The 16,364-nt window shown below is 38.8% G+C and overlaps 1 protein-coding gene across 1 annotated transcript in view; it reads left to right on the forward strand.

Annotated features, from left to right (window-relative positions):
- Positions 1-782: 782 nt before the first annotated feature.
- The window catches only part of peli3 (pellino E3 ubiquitin protein ligase family member 3), a 29,367-nt gene continuing 13,785 nt past the window's right edge, over positions 783-16,364 (forward strand). Inside the window, exon 1 of the mRNA XM_061912363.1 lies at positions 783-929. The gene's annotated coding sequence lies outside the window, so the exon portion shown is untranslated. The remainder of the gene's footprint in view (positions 930-16,364) is intronic.

Below are 16,364 nucleotides of genomic sequence, written 5' to 3' on the forward strand. Positions count from 1 at the left end.
ATGATACTGTGAAAGTTCAATCCATAGTGGCTCCAAGACAGCAGCGAGAGTCCCGTCCACAGGAAACCATCTCAAGCGGATCAGCAGCGTAGAGATGTCCCCAACCGATACAGGCGAGCGGTCCATCCTGGGTCCCGACGAGCGGTCCATCCTGGGTCTCGACTCTGGACAGCCAGTACTTCATCCATGGTCATCGGACCGGACCCCCACTTCAACAAACTATGAATGTAAGTTCATAAACTGTGAAAAGAAATGCAACAATGCAACATTCAGTGTTGACAGATAGATTTTTGAATATTGATGTTAAAGATTTCTCTTTTTGTGAAGAAATGTTTAGAATTAAGTTGATGAATCCAGATGGATCTCTACTACAATCCCCAAAGAGGGCACTTTAAGTTGATGATTACTTCTATGTGCACAAATCTTTATTTACAATTGAATCCCTTGTTTATTTTTCAACGAGTTTTTAGTTATTTTTATATCTTTTTTTCCAAATAGTTCAAGAAATGAGCAATATTTTGCCCTGTTATACAATTTAATAAATCAGAAACTGCTGACAGTGCTGTTTTTTTACTTATGTATCTCATTTTTTTCAACCAAAAATGTTTTGCTCTGATTAGGGGGTACTTGAGTTAAAAAAAAAAATGTTCACAGGGGGCACATCACTGAAAAAAGGTTGAGAACCACTGCTATAGTGTACTGAGGTGCGCTTTAACCGGATGTCGAAGCAGGGATTTCCAAGCCTCCGTGAAGGCAGCAGCGTTTACTTGGTCGGAGAGTAAGAGAGAGAAAGAGAGATAGGTTCACTCCATCCTCATCCTCCCACACACACACACACACACACACAAATACACGCACGAATCCACAGTGACACGCGAAAGGAGGAATTACACAGCGGTTTCCGAGCTCCGTTGGCAAAACATCAGCGGGTAGGCGCTTGTTTCTGTGCTCGTCAGCTGTGCTCCTCCATGACAGCAAATGGCAGCTATCGCCTTTAATCTGCTTGATTCCGTCTATTGTCATGGGATGAGGGGTAGAGAGGGGCTTTGTTAGAATTGGGTTGACTTCTGTCCATCTGCTGAGGAGGGTGTGTGGTGATGGTGCTGGTGATGCTGGTGATGATGGTGATGATGATGATGATGATGATGATGATGATGATGATGTTTTCTGGAAATGGAATCCCCCAGGTACAAAAGACAGCAAACTGTACGCACTTCATGTTTGATGCCAAACAGAGGCCGACATGACGGAAGGCTAATGTTCCTTTATGGCCTATTGATTTACTGTACATCATTATGCATGCACGGCCCTGCAATCCACTGCAATCTTCCCCCCCACCCCAGCAGTAATAATAAGACTCTGTAAATGGAGACGGAGGCAGAGGACATGTTCAAATCATTCCGTGGAATAATTGGATGAAAATGTTTCCGCGTTAATATAAGTCATGATGCAGCAATATTTTGTGCACGTTGCTGAGTAATGAATGATGTATGTCGGCCTGGGCGGTAACAGTAACAGTCCGGCATATTTATGTTTTAATTGAAACAGACAAAACAACAATGTAAAATACTCCAAATTATATTTGGGATCATCCAAAACATCAGGTCTTACTCGCCAGAATTTGCTTTTAGGTAGAGATGGACATAGTTAACTTTGTTTTCCAACCATGGAAGGAAAAAGTGAGTGTGTGGGACAGGGACAGAGAAGATGATGATATTATCCATCCATCCATCCATTTTCTTGCGCTTGTCCCTTTCGGGGTTGCGGGGGGGGGGAGGGGGGGGATTGGTTGCTGGAGACTATCTCAGCTGCATTAGGGCGGAAGGCGGCGTACACCCTGGACGAGTCGAGACCTCATCACAGAGCCAACACGGATAGACAACACTCACACTCACATTCACACACTAGGGCTAATTTAGTGTTGCCAATCAACTTATCCCCAGGTGCATGTCTTTGGAGGTGGGAGGAAGCCAGAGTCACGGGAAGAACATGCAGGCGGTGTACACCCTGGACAAGTCGCCACCTCATCACAGAGCCAACACGGATAGACAACACTCACACTCACATTCACACACTAGGGCTAATTTAGTGTTGCTAATCAACTTATCCCCAGGTGCATGTCTTTGGAGGTGGGAGGAAGCCAGAGTCACGGGAAGAACATGCAGGCGGTGTACACCCTGGACAAGTCGCCACCTCATCACAAAGCCAACACGGATAGACATCATTCAGACTTACATTCATACACTAGGGCCAACTTAGTGTTGCCAATCAACCTATCCACAGGTGCGTGTTTTTGGAGGTGGGAGGAAGTCGGAGTCACGGGATGAACATGCAAACTCCACACAGAAATATCCCGGGCCCGGGATTGAACTCAGGACCTTCGTAATGTGAGGCACATGCACTAACCTCTGTGCCGTGCCTGCGGATTATATTAGTTTAATTTAAAAAAAATTCAAATCAAAAACATGCCCAAGCGTCTCGCCTTTTTTTGCGAAGCAGTTTTAAGTGTATCGTATTTTTAAAATACTGAAGCAGAATGAGTTTAGTGGCAGTCAATAATGTTATAATAATAAAAAAAAAAATAATAATAGTCGGTCTATCTGTGGGGCAGCACGGTGGTAGAGGGGTTAGTGCGTCTGCCTCACAATACGAAGGTCCTGAGTAGTCCAGGGTTCAATCCCAGGCTCGGGATCTTTCTGTGTGGAGTTTGCCTGTCCTCACCGTGACCGCGCGGATTCCCTCCGGCTCCCTACTTGGGGATAGGTTCATTGGCAACACTAAATGGTCCCTAGTGTCCCGGTAACAGTTCGAGATGCCACCTCAGTAGAAACATTTAAGTCTCACCTTAAAACTCATTTGTATACTCTAGCCTTTAAATAGACCCCCTTTTTAGACCAGTTGATCTGCCGTTTCTTTTCTTTTTCTCCTCTGTCCCCCTCTCCCTTGTGGAGGGGGTCCGGTCCAGTGGCCATGGATGAAGTACTGGCTGTCCAGAGTCGGGACCCAGGATGGACCGCTCGCCTGTGTATCGACTGGGGACATCTCTGCGCTGCTGATCCGCCTACGCTTGGGATGGTTTCCGGCTGGCTCCACTATGGACGGGACTCTCGCTACTGTGTTGGGGGGGGGGCGGGGGGGGATTCCCACATATGCAGTCCTCTCCAAGGTTTCTCATAGTCATCCTTGTCACTGTCACCGACGTCCCACTGGGATTAGTTTTCCTTGCCCTTATGTGGGCTCTAACGAGGATGTTGTTGTGGTTTGTGCAGCCCTTTGAGACACTGGTGATTTGGGCTGTATAAATAAACATTGATTGATTGATTGATTGTGTGTAAATGTGAGTGTGAATGTTGTCTGTCTATCCGTGTTGGACATGCGATGAGGTGGCGACTTGTCCAGGGTGTAAACCGCCTTCTGCCTGAATAAAGCTGAGATAGGCTCCAGCACCCCCCGACCCCGAAGGGGACAAGCGGTAGGAAATGGATGGATGGATAATAATAAAAAATGTATCCTTTAGAAATATGGAAAAACTACTGATGGTGTGTTTGACTGAGAAGCAGCTGGAAGGAGATGTCGTAAATGTTCACTCTAATTGTTGTACATTATTACACAAAACTGTTGGTACTACATTCATTTGTATTGTTTTTAAACAATATTTCTTATCTAAAAGTTATTTTTTTCTTGTTTAACAGGCGTGTTAAATGTTAAAATTGTTCTAATTTGGGGGGCTGCACCAATTAATTTGATTTCAATTAGTTTCAATGGGTCAATTTAGTGTGTGAATGTGAGTGTGAATGTTGTCTATCTGTGTTGGCCCTGCAATGAGGTGGAGACTTGTCCAGGGTGTACACCGCCTTCCGCCCGAATGCAGCTGAGATAGGCTCCAGCACCCCCTGTTACCCCCAAAAGGGACAAACGGTAGAAAAATGGATGGATGGATAGTTTCAATAGGAGGTTGATTTAAAAAAAAAAAAAAAATCATTAATAACTTGCCCGAGTTTGTCGCCTTTTTAGCGAAGCAGTTCGAGCGTATTGTATAGTCACCATACTGAAGCAGAATGAGTCTAATCCCAGTCAATAATGTTAAAATAATTTCTAATAATGATAATAATAAAAAATGTATCCTTTAAAAATATGGGGAAAACTGCTGATGGTGTGTTTGACTGAGAAGCAGCTGGAAGGAGATGCCGTAAATGTTCACTTTAAATATTGTAAATTATTTCACAAAACTGTTTGTACTACATTCAGTTGGGGACGGCGTGGTGAAGTTGGAAGAGTGGCCGTGCCAGCAATCTGAGGGTTACTGGTTCAATCCCCACCTTCTACCATCCTAGTCACGTCCGTTGTGTCCTTGAGCGAGTTACTTCACCCTTGCTCCTGATGGGTCCTGGTAAGCGCCTTGCATGGCAGCTCCTGCCATCAGTGTGTGAATGTGTGTGTGTGAATGGGTGAATGTGGAAATACTGTCAAAGCGCTTTGGGTTCCTTAAAAAGGGGTAGAAAAGCGCTATACAAGTACAATCCATTTACCATTGTTTTTTAACAATATTTATTATCTAAATTTTTGTTTTTCCTGTTTAACAGGCGTGTTACATTGTGAAAGTGTTATATTTTGGTGGGGCTGCACCAATTAATTTGATTTCAATTTGTTTTAATGGGAGGTGTTGAATAGGTAGACAAGGGTTTTGCGTTAAGAGCTTTGTCACTGAACCAATTAAATTTGTAAATCGGGGTACTATAGGTCAGTGTTTTTCAACTACTGTGCCGTGAGATACAGTCTGGTGTGTCACGGGAGATTATGTAGTTTCACCTATTTGGGTAAAAAATATTTTTTGCAAACCAGTAATTGTAATCCGCAAATAATGTTCCGTTGTTGAGTGTCTGTGCTGTCGAGAGCTCGACAGAGTAACCATGTAATATTCTTCCATATCAGTAGGTGGCAGCAGATAGCTAATTGATTTGTAGATGTCAACATGGTTTGTTGTTTGTTGTGATCACAATAAACGGGAGGCAGCGTGTAGGTAAAAAGGTATCTAATGCTTAAATCAAAAATAAAGAAAAGGCGAGTGCTGCTAAGAAAAGGAATCGAAGCTTAGGGATGGCTATGCAAAACAAAACTAACGCTGAACTGGCTGCAAAGTAAACAAAAACTGAATGCTGGACGACAGCAAAGACTTAAAGCGTGTGGAGCAGACGGTGTCCACAAAGTACATCTGTACATGACATGACAATCCACAATGTCCCTGCAAAGAAGGATGGCGAAAACTTAAATAGTCTTGATTGCTAAAACAAAACAGGTGCTTGGAATGGTGCTCAAGGAGGAGACATGAAACTGCTACAGGAAAATACCAACAAAACAGAAAAATCCACTAAAATAGGAGCACAAGACAAGAACTAAAACACGACACAAAGAAAAAACACCAAAAACCTCCAAATAAGTCACGGCGTGATGTGACGGGTGTTTACAGTTCACCTACTTTGAAACAAGAGCTGTAGTGAAGCATGCTTGGTTATGGTTTGAATTCATATACAACAATTGCGAGAACGACTTTTTAATTGTCAATATCGGCTGCTGAGTTTCATTTTTCAATGATTTCTTCAATGAAAATGATTTTTTTAATGAAAAATATGTGCCTTTGCTCAGAAAAGGTTGAAAAACACTGCTATAGGTTACAAATGAATTGGTCTTATTGTCGATTAAGAGCAATAATACTTGATCGTGGTTTAGATATGTCAGATGGTCAGCAAAGTTGAAAAACCATATAAGGTTGGGTTTTGGTCCAAAAAAATGCCCAAAACAGAATATTTCTACTTCCACCTGTATAGATGCTGTTGTCGGACTTTTATTCAGCATTTGTCATCCTCCAAACACTTGAAGTCCACTTGATACCAAAGTGCTCAATCCTGGTGTCATTTGACCACATCACATTGTCCGAAGTCATGTGTTTTTCTTGGTGACTGTGCTCTTAACTCCAGGGAGATAATTGATCAGTTCCTCTTTGGTACTTCTGGGCTGGTCTCTCCCCTTTCCAACAACCATCCTTACCTCACCAGATGAAATCTTGCATACACTGTACATATTTATTTCCTTGAATCAACACAAGTAAATCTACAAACGCCGTTTCCATATGAGTTGGGAAATTGTGTTAGATGTAAATATAAACGGAATACAACGATTTGCAAATCCTTTTAAACCGATACTCAATTGAATGCACTACAAAGACAAGATATTTGATGTCCAAACTCATAAACTTTTTTTTTTTTTTTGCAAATAATCATTACCTTAGAATTTCATGGCTGCAACACGTGCCAAAGTAGTTGGGAAAGGACATGTTCACCACTGTGTTACATCACCTTTTCTTTTAACAACACTCAATAAACGTTTGGGAACTGAGGAAACTAATTGTTGAAGCTTTGAAAGTGGAATTCCTTCCCTTTCTTGTTTTATGTAGAGCTTCAGTCTTTCAACAGTCCAGGGTCTTGTTGTCATATTTTTTTTACGCTTCATAATGCGCCACACATTTTCGATAGGAGACATGTCTGGACTGCAGGCGGGCCAGGAAAGTACCCGCACTCTTTTACTACGAAGCCACGCTGTTGTAACACGTGGCTTGGCATGGTTTTGCTGAAATATGCAGGGATGTCCATGATAACGTTGCTTGGATGACAACATATGTTGCTCCAAAACCTGTATGTACCCTTCAGCATTAATGGTGTCTTCACAGATGTGTAAGTTACCCATGCCTTGGGCACTAATACACGCCCATACCATCACAGATGCTGCCTTTTGAACTTTGCGCCTATAACAATCCGGACGGTTATTTTCCTCTTTGTTCTGGAGGACACCACGTCCAGTTTCCAAATATAATTTGAAATGTGGACTCGCCAGACCACAGAACACTTTTCCACTTTGCATCAGTCCATCTAAGATGAGCTCAGGCCCAGCGTTCCTAGGTGTTATTGAAAAAATGGCTTTCACTTTGCATAGTAGAGTTTTAACTTGCACTTACAGATGTAGCGACCAACTGTAGTTACTGACAGTGGTTTCATGAAGTGTTCCTGAGCCCATGTGGTGATATCCTTTACACACTGATGTTGGTTTTTGATGCAGTACCGCCTGTGGGATCAAAAGTCCGTAATATCATCGCTTACGTGCAGTGATTTCTCCAGATTCTCTGAACCTTTTGATGATTTTACAGACCGTAGATGGTAAAATCCCTAAATTCCTTGCAATAGCTCGTTGAGAAATGTTGTTCTAAAACTGTTCGTCAATTTGCTTACAAAGTGGTGACCCTCACCCCATCCTTGTTTGTGAATTACTTAGCATTTCATGGAAGCTGCTTTTATACCCAATCATGACACCCACCTGTTCCCAATTAGCCCGCACACCTGTGGGATGTTCCAAATAAGTGTTTGATGAGCATTCCTCAACTTTATCAGTATTTATTGCCACCTTTCCCAACTTCTTTGTCACGTGTTGCTGGCATCAAATTCTAATGTTAATGATTATTTGCAAAAAAAAAAATGTTTATCAGTTTGAACATCAAATATGTTGTCTTTGTAGTGCATTAAACTGCGAATGGGTTGAAAAGGATTTGCAAATCATTGTATTCCGTTTATATTTACATCTAACACAATTTCCTAACTCATATGGAAACAGGGTTTGTTTAACATTTATCTAATACCTTTCTCCATTAAAAAAATAACAATAAAAGTGCTGCATTGTTCCTATAATTGAAAAGGGGATAAACTAACACAATTATTAGTGGATCGAAATACAAAAGTCTGGAGAAGGCAGACCTCCACCGAGCCACATTTATGCCAGTTTGTGTCCAATTGTACACCAAAGTCAGAATTGTGTGGTTATGGCAGCTGCAAAATTTACTCAACTAATACCACACATCAACCTGGGGTTGCTGTGGCGACAACAGAGATGCTATACGATCAAGAAGTGTTATTTTAGTGTTGGATAGCTCCATATTAAGGTGTTTGCATGGATATGTCAGTATAGATGCCGACTTTTGGGTCACATGATCACTATCTGGGATACGATAAGGCACTTTTGGAGGTGACACTTGCACACATACATGAACTGTTTCTGCTAATAAATCTTCTTAAAGAACTCATGTGCGGCAATCAGTAATCTATGAGGTCACTTAGCATATCTACCAAATAACTGTCGAGTCATCAGATGCCTCAAATGGGTTTTAAGTTAAATATTTGCCCTTGTTTCATATTTGGGGAGCCATTTGAAAATTTCAAATGGATGTGAATGTTTTATGTATTTATCAATGTTTTACTTTGATTATTTTTTAAAATAATTTCTTATTATATTGGCTTCATGCAGCAACAATTATTTCATGATGAGACTAAAGTCTCGTTGTATCTGACTTTTTTCTTATAATTTTTCTTACCTTTTCATATGCGCTTCCTGTATTAAAAATATACAAAAAGAAGGTATATACATTTTGACACATGATATGATCAATGATACTAAAATTACTACAATGTACTGACGGTTAATATGTGTTCAGCTAAAACAAAATTGCCATCTTAGCTTTTCTGTTAAAAGGTGACCCAACAAATTGGTGTAATGTAATAGCTAATTTTTGCGATGTAAGAATTCTTATCTAAATATATATTTCTTTATAAGTATTTTCAATGAGCATAGAAAAACCTGTTTACAACCTTCTAAATATGTTTTTTTTACGTTATTAGAGTTTTCTAAATCTGAAAATTCACATTTGCACCTATTTTACCTAGTTTAGTAAACAAATAATAGAAAATAAAACTAGTAATACTCTACTACCGATGGATGGATGGTAGTCTGTCGTAATACGTTTAAGACATAAATAAGAGATACTGTACAGTAAAATACAATCACGCAGACATGATTGCAAAAAATATATATTAAAAAAAACAAAAAACATTTTCATTGTGTGTAGAATTTTGAGGGCAAAATGAATTGATTATATTTTGGAATAAGGTTCTAACATACCAAAATGTGGAAAAAGTGAAGCACTGATAAATACTTTCCAGATGCGCTGTAACTTAGATTTGTTATATGAAGTTCATTTAGCCATTTTTATTCTTGGGGCAAAAGATATGTAAATATTGCAAAAATATGCATTTATTGACTACTAAGGAGTTGCAGTCATACGCAAGGATTTTAAAATAAACATATTATTAAAAAGCCGCAAAATTTGATGCGTGAATTGGGGAGGAACGAATGAGTATTTCATTCCGTTTAAAAAATGTGCTCACACTTTGCAGTACAAGTCCTGCAGATGCCATAATATTTTTTGCTTGGCTGTTTTGTGTTTTTAGAACTAACTCAATTTGTATGTGTTGCTTCTTCTTTTACTTTTGATTGTAGGTGGACGACATGTTCACCAAATATATACAGTAGGCTACATGATGTGTGTAATGTTTATCTAACACCATGCTTTTTTTTTCTTCTGTTTTGACTTTTGAAATACTTTTTTTTAAAAGACAAAATCAAGTAACACCAAAATTGTAAACGTGAGAGTCGTTAAGGGGAGGATAAGACAAGTGTTTATAAAAGTGTCGTGGAGGATTTGCAGAGTGTTACGTGTTACATAACGCCACACACACACACACACACACACACACACGTACACACACACTCAAACACTCAAACGTGTTCTCTGCCAGCCGTTGATGCTTTCAAACGTAAAGCAAGATATGTGGGATTTATTAATTGTAATATATATATACATATACATACATTTACATGTACATATATATATATATATGTATATATTAGGGCTGCGAATCTTTGGGTGTCCCACGATTCGATTCAATATCAATTCTTGGGGTTGCGATTCGATTATAAATCGATTTTTTTCGATTCAACGCGATTCTCGATTAAAAAACGATATTTTTCCGATTCAAAACGATTCTGTATTCATTCAATGCATAGGATTTCAGCAGAATCTACCCGTCTGCTGACATGCTAGCAGAGTAGTAGATTTTGTAAAAAGCTTTTATAATTGTAAAGGACAATGTTTTATCAACTGATTGCAATAATGTAAATTTATTTTAACTATTAAACGAACCAAAAATATGACTTATTTTATCTTTGTGAAAACATTGGACACAGTGTGTTGTCAAGCTTATGAGATGCGATGCAAGTGTAAGCCACTGTGACACTATTGTTCTTTTTTTTTTTTTTATAAATGTCTAATGATAATGTCAATGAGGGATTTTTAATCACTGCTATGCTGAAATTATAACTAATATTGATACTGTTGTTGATAATATTAATTTTTGTTTCACTACTTTAGGTTTGTTCTGTGTCGTGTTTGTGTCTCCTTTCTGTTTATTGCAGTTCTGAGTGTTGCTGGGTCAGGTTTGGTTTTGGAATTGGATTGCATTTTTATGGTATTGATGTGTATTGTTTTGTTGGATTGATTAAAAAAAAAAAAAAAAAAAAAATTTAAATCGTTTTTTTTATTTAAATAAGAATTTATTCTGAATGGCACAACGCGAGAATCGTGATTCGTATTCGAATCGATTTTTTCCCACACCCCTAGTATATATATACATTTACATATACATATATATACACATATATGTACATTTACATATACATCTATATACATATATATGTACATTTACATATATATATATATATATATATATATATATATATATATATATATATATATATACATATATATATATATATATACATATACATATATATATATATATATACATATATATATATATATATATATACAGTATGTATATATACACATACATACGTATATGTACATATATACTGTGTTTATATATATGTTTATATTCTGATCATGTTGATTTGTCACACTACCAGTTTCTTTTTGGTCTTTTTCATCTCTCCATCTTTCTCCCACACACACAGTCACTTTTACCTACCAGTGGGCGGGCAGAGAGCGGGAGTGTGAGGTGGGGTGAAGCACAGGTATATATTTCCAAAATTGATAACAAGTGTTAGCATTGTCGTATAGATTTTTCCCGCACATAATAGTGTGTGTTACAAGATACTAGATGTGAAGTTACATGCACTTTATATCAGCCTTTTATGGTAAATTGTTTTAGTAAACTATGTTCTAACTTCACACTTTTTGTGCTTTGTACCACAAATGCACTTTGACTTGAAAAAAATAATTTAAAATATACATTTTATACCGGTCCTCCCAAGCTGGCTTAAGGCTAAAGGTTGGTAATTTCCTAGTTTGTTTTACAGGAATTTATTGAAGAAATATTGTAAGAACAGGTGTAATATTTGACACCAATTAATTGGTGAATGGCTTAAAAAGTGACCTGGAATGGGGAAAAAAAAGTGTTTTGGAAATTAGCTTGCTTACTTCCATTTTAGAGCAGCCATATCCTCGGGGAGACGCGTGACTGTCATGATAAGCACAATGTTTCCTGCCTAGTGCCCATTTAGAATCAAATGAGCTCACGTCAAGCGGCATCCCGGTTTAGGGCCTAGTTTAGTCACCATCTTGCGCTAAAAGTCTGCAGGTGCAGCATTATGACGTAATTACACGGAGGCTTGATCAATAACATTGGCTTTAGTCGCGGCAAGGCTTTGAAAAGCGAAAGCAAACAAGGAAACCTGATACCAAACAAACAAAGGCCATTTTGTTCAGCTATATCTTCTCCTGAGCCCCAAAGATTTCAATTGGAAGGGTGTAGAAATTTGACAGACTCAGCAGCCTCTCTGGCTCATACAATTAGCTTTAGAAGCTACAGAAGTGTTGTTATGACATACAACAACACCAACAAATGCTAATTATAGAAGGCGAATTGGTAGGAAGATGATAAAAACACCTGATCTTTGGCCTATATTATAGTATATTTAGTAGGGGTGTTGGAAAAAATCGATTCGAATACGTTGTACGATTCAGAATCGATTCTCATTTTTAAAAAATCGATTTTTTTTTTTTAATCAATCCAACAAAACAATACACAGCAATACCATAACAATGCAATCCAATTCCAAAACCAAACCTGACCCAGCAACACTCAGAACTGCAATAAACAGAGCAATTGTGAGGAGACACAAACACGACACAGAACAAACCAAAAGTAGTGAAACAACAGTATCAATATTAGTTATAATTTCAGCATAGCAGTGATAAAAAATCCCTCATTGACATTATCATTAGACATTTATAAAAATAAAAAAAAGAACAATAGTGTCACAGTGGCTTACACTTGCATCGCATCTCATAAGTTTGACAACACACTGTGTCCAATATTTTCACAAAGATAAAATAAGTCATATTTTAGGTTCGTTTAATTGTTAAAACAAATTTACATCATTGCAATAAGTTCATAAAACATTGTCCTTTACAATTATAAAAGTTTGAAAAAAAAAATCTACTACTCTGCTAGCATGTCAGCAGACTGGGGTAGATCCTGCTGAAATCCTATGTATTGAATGAATACAGAATAGTTTTGAATCGGAAAAATATCGTTTTTGAATCGAGAATCGAATCGAAAAAAATCGATATATTATCGAATCGTGACTCCAAGAATCGATATTGAATCGAATCGTGGGACACCCAAAAATTCAGAGCCCTAATATTTAGGTTGTGTGTGTTTTAGCACCGCAGTCTTGCAGCAAGTGTGTGTTGTGCGTTTGACTAATAGACTCCATTATTCTGTAATCTTCCTTTGTCTTCTTCCTTTCATCGTCCCCCCGCCCGTGCACACACACACACACACACACACACACACTTTCTGCCTCCACCCACAGGATGTGACAGTGGCTTGATTAGAAAAAGCGTGGCAATCCATCACCCTGCCAGTGCGTGGAGCTTTTACGCATGCGTTCCCAAACACACACACACACACACACACACACACACACACACACACACACACACACACACACACACACACACACACACACACACACACACACACGAACCCTACGACCCTGACTCCCCCCACCATAGCCGTCCTGTTTTACCCTCCTCTCCTCGCTTCATGACCTCCTGCAGCAACGTGCAAGCTTCTGTGATTTGTTTTCTTTCGCCGTGGAGATGAGCGTCACGTCTCCATGCTCTTCATCCTCCATCGTCACCCATCCCCCTGCTAGGCTAAGCTACCTTTGCCTTTTGTGCAGTCCTGGAAAAGACCGGCACCTAAATGTCAGATTGTCAGCTGTCCTTCCACTCCTTTTGCTTCCGCTCATCCCGCCTCCTAGGAGTCTACTTTAGCAAAGTGTCTGCTGCCGCTCAATATTCAGTCGAGCTAATGAAATGCCCATCGGCTGCTTGACTCAATCTCAATCCGTCATGTGATGATGAAACGCTATTTTCCTCGTCATCATCATTGATCATCATACAATCCAATCACACCTACAGCTACTTCCAACTGTGGCCTATATGGCTTACATCAGTGTTTTTCAACCACTGTGCCGCGGCACACTAGTGTGCTGTGAGATAATCTAATTTCACGTATTTAGGTTAAAAATATTTTTTGCAATTCAGTAATTATAATCTGCAAATGATATGTTGTTGTTGTTGAATGTCTGTGCTGTCTAGAGCTCGGCAAAGTAACCGTGTAATACTCTTCCATATCAGTAGGTGGCAGCCGGTAGCTAATTGCTTTGTAGATGTCGGAAACAGTGGGAGGCATCATGCAGGTAAAAAGGTATCTGATGCTTAAACCAAAAATAAACAAAAGGTGCGTGCCGCTAAGAAAATACATTGAAGCTTGGGGAAAGCTATGCAGAACAAAACTAAAACTGAACAGGCTACTAAGTAAACGAAAACAGAATGCTGGACAACAGCAAAGACTTACTGTGGAGCAAAGACGCCGTCCGCAATGCACACCAGAACATGACATGACAATCAAAGATGTCCCCACAAAGAAGGGTAAAAACAACTGAAATATTTTTGATTGCTAAAAACAAAGTAGATGCGGGAAATATCGCTCGAAGGAAGATATGAAACTGCTACAAGAATATACCAAAAAAAGAGAAAAAGCCACCAAAATAGGAGCGCCAGACAAGAACTAAAACACTACACACAGGAAAACAGCAAAACACTCCAAAAAAGTCACGGCGTGATGTGACAGGTGGTGACAGTACACCTACTTTGAGACAAGAGCTATATTAATGCATGCTTAGTTATGGTTTAAAGTCATAAACATTAATTGCGACAACGACTTTTTACTGTCAACTGAGTTTTGCCTCCGGATTTCTTCAACGCAAAAAATGTGCCTTGGCTTTAAAAAAGGTTGAAAAACACTGGCTTACATTAAAGGCCTACTGAAATTAGATTTTCTTATTTAAATGGGGATAGAAGGTCCATTTTATGTGTCATACTTGATCATTTTGCGATATTGCCATATTTTTGCTGAAAGGATTTATTAGAGAACATCGACGATAAAGTTCGCAACTTTTGGTCGCTAATCAAAAAGCCTTGCCTGTACCAGAAGTAGCAGACGATGTGCGCGTGACGTCACCGGTGTGAGGGCTCCTCACATCCTCACATTGTTTATAATGTGAGCCACCAGCAGCAAGAGCGATTCGGACCGAGAAAGCGACGATTTCCCCATTAATTTGAGCAAGGATGAAAGATTCATGGATTAGGAAAGTTAGAGTGAGGCACTAAAAAAAAAAAAGTAGAAAAAGCAACGGCTCCGGGCGGCGGCAGTGGTAGCAATTCAGATGTAATTAGACACATTTACTAGGATCATTCTGGAAAATCCCTTATCTGCCTATTGTGTTAATAGTATTTTAGTGAGATTAGATGAGCAATACCTGAAAGTCGGATGGCTCCGGTGAACGCCAGTGTCTCAGAGAGAAGCCGATGAGGAGCCAAGATCACAGCTGCCTTTTTGACAGCTACAGGAGAAGGTCCCATAATCCACTGAAGTCTCCGGTAAGAGCAGACAATTTTCCCATCCAAAAACTTGCTGGTTGACGTAGAGAAAAATGTTCGCTTGACCGCTCTGTGTTAAAGCTTCACAACAAACAAAGAAACACCGGCTGTGTCTCAGTGCTTAAGGCAGCTGCAATCCACCGCTTCCCACCAACAGCAATCTTATTTATAGTCTCCATTATTAATTGAACAAATTGCAAAAGATTGAGCAACACAGATGTCCAAATTACTGTGTAATTATGCGATGAAAAGAGACGACTTTTAGCTGTAAGTGGTGCTGGGCTAATATGTCCCCTCCAACCAATAACGTCACAAACACGCGTCATCATTCCGCGACGTTTTCAACAAGTAACTCCGCGGGAAATGTAAAATTGTAATTTAGTAAACTAAACCAGCCGTATTGGCATGTGTTGCAATGTTAATATTTCATCATTGATATATAAACTATCAGACTGCGTGGTCGGTAGTAGTGGGTTTCAGTAGGCATTTAAAGCTCTATATTATAGTATTCATAGACTCAAGAGTTTTTACTATAGTGATTTGGAAGTGCATTGTCCAAAATCTAGTCTTCATGCTTGCATTTAGACCAGGAGTCGGGAACCTTTTTGGCTGAGGGAGCCATACAAGCCAAATATTTAAAAAAGTATTTCCGTGAGAGCATACAATTTTTTTTATTTTTTTTTAACACTGAATACAACTATATGCGTGCATTTTCAAGAAAGACCAACATTTTTAGAGTAAAATAAGTCTGTTATTCTTTTTAATAAAATTGTTATTCTGAGGCTAGCCAAAAATAAATAAAATACTTCTTACCATTAATGCGACTTCTTGAACAGGCGCGGTAGAAACCGGATGGATGGATGAAAATGCATGAGAATGTTTTATATTTTGAACGTTATTTTTGATACTGTGATTACCAGCGGATTTATTCATTACTTATCGTGTTAAGCAATGTCAGCTAAAATTGATCTGAGAGCCAGGTGCAGTCATCAAAAGAGCCACATCTGGCTCTAGAGCCATAGGTTCCCTACCCCTGACAACATTCACACTCACATTCATATAAATATATACATGTGTGTATATATATATATATATATATATATATATATATATATATATATATACATACATACATATGTATATATATATATATATATACACACATGTATATATTTATATGAATGTGAGTGTGTGTGTATATATATATATATATACATATGTATGTGTGTATGTATATATATATATATATATATATATATATACATACACACATGTATATATTTATATGAATGTGAGTGTGAATGTTGTCTATCTGTGATGAGGTGGCGACTTGTCCAGGGTGTACAACGCCTTCCGCCCGAATGCAGCTGAGATAGTCTCCAGCAACCCTCCCTGGCCCCATAAGGAACAAGCGGTAGGAAATGGATGAATGGATGGAAATAAATTCAGAATG

This window comes from Nerophis ophidion, linkage group LG10 (assembly GCF_033978795.1).
Source record: "Nerophis ophidion isolate RoL-2023_Sa linkage group LG10, RoL_Noph_v1.0, whole genome shotgun sequence".
Lineage (NCBI taxonomy): Eukaryota > Metazoa > Chordata > Actinopteri > Syngnathiformes > Syngnathidae > Nerophis > Nerophis ophidion.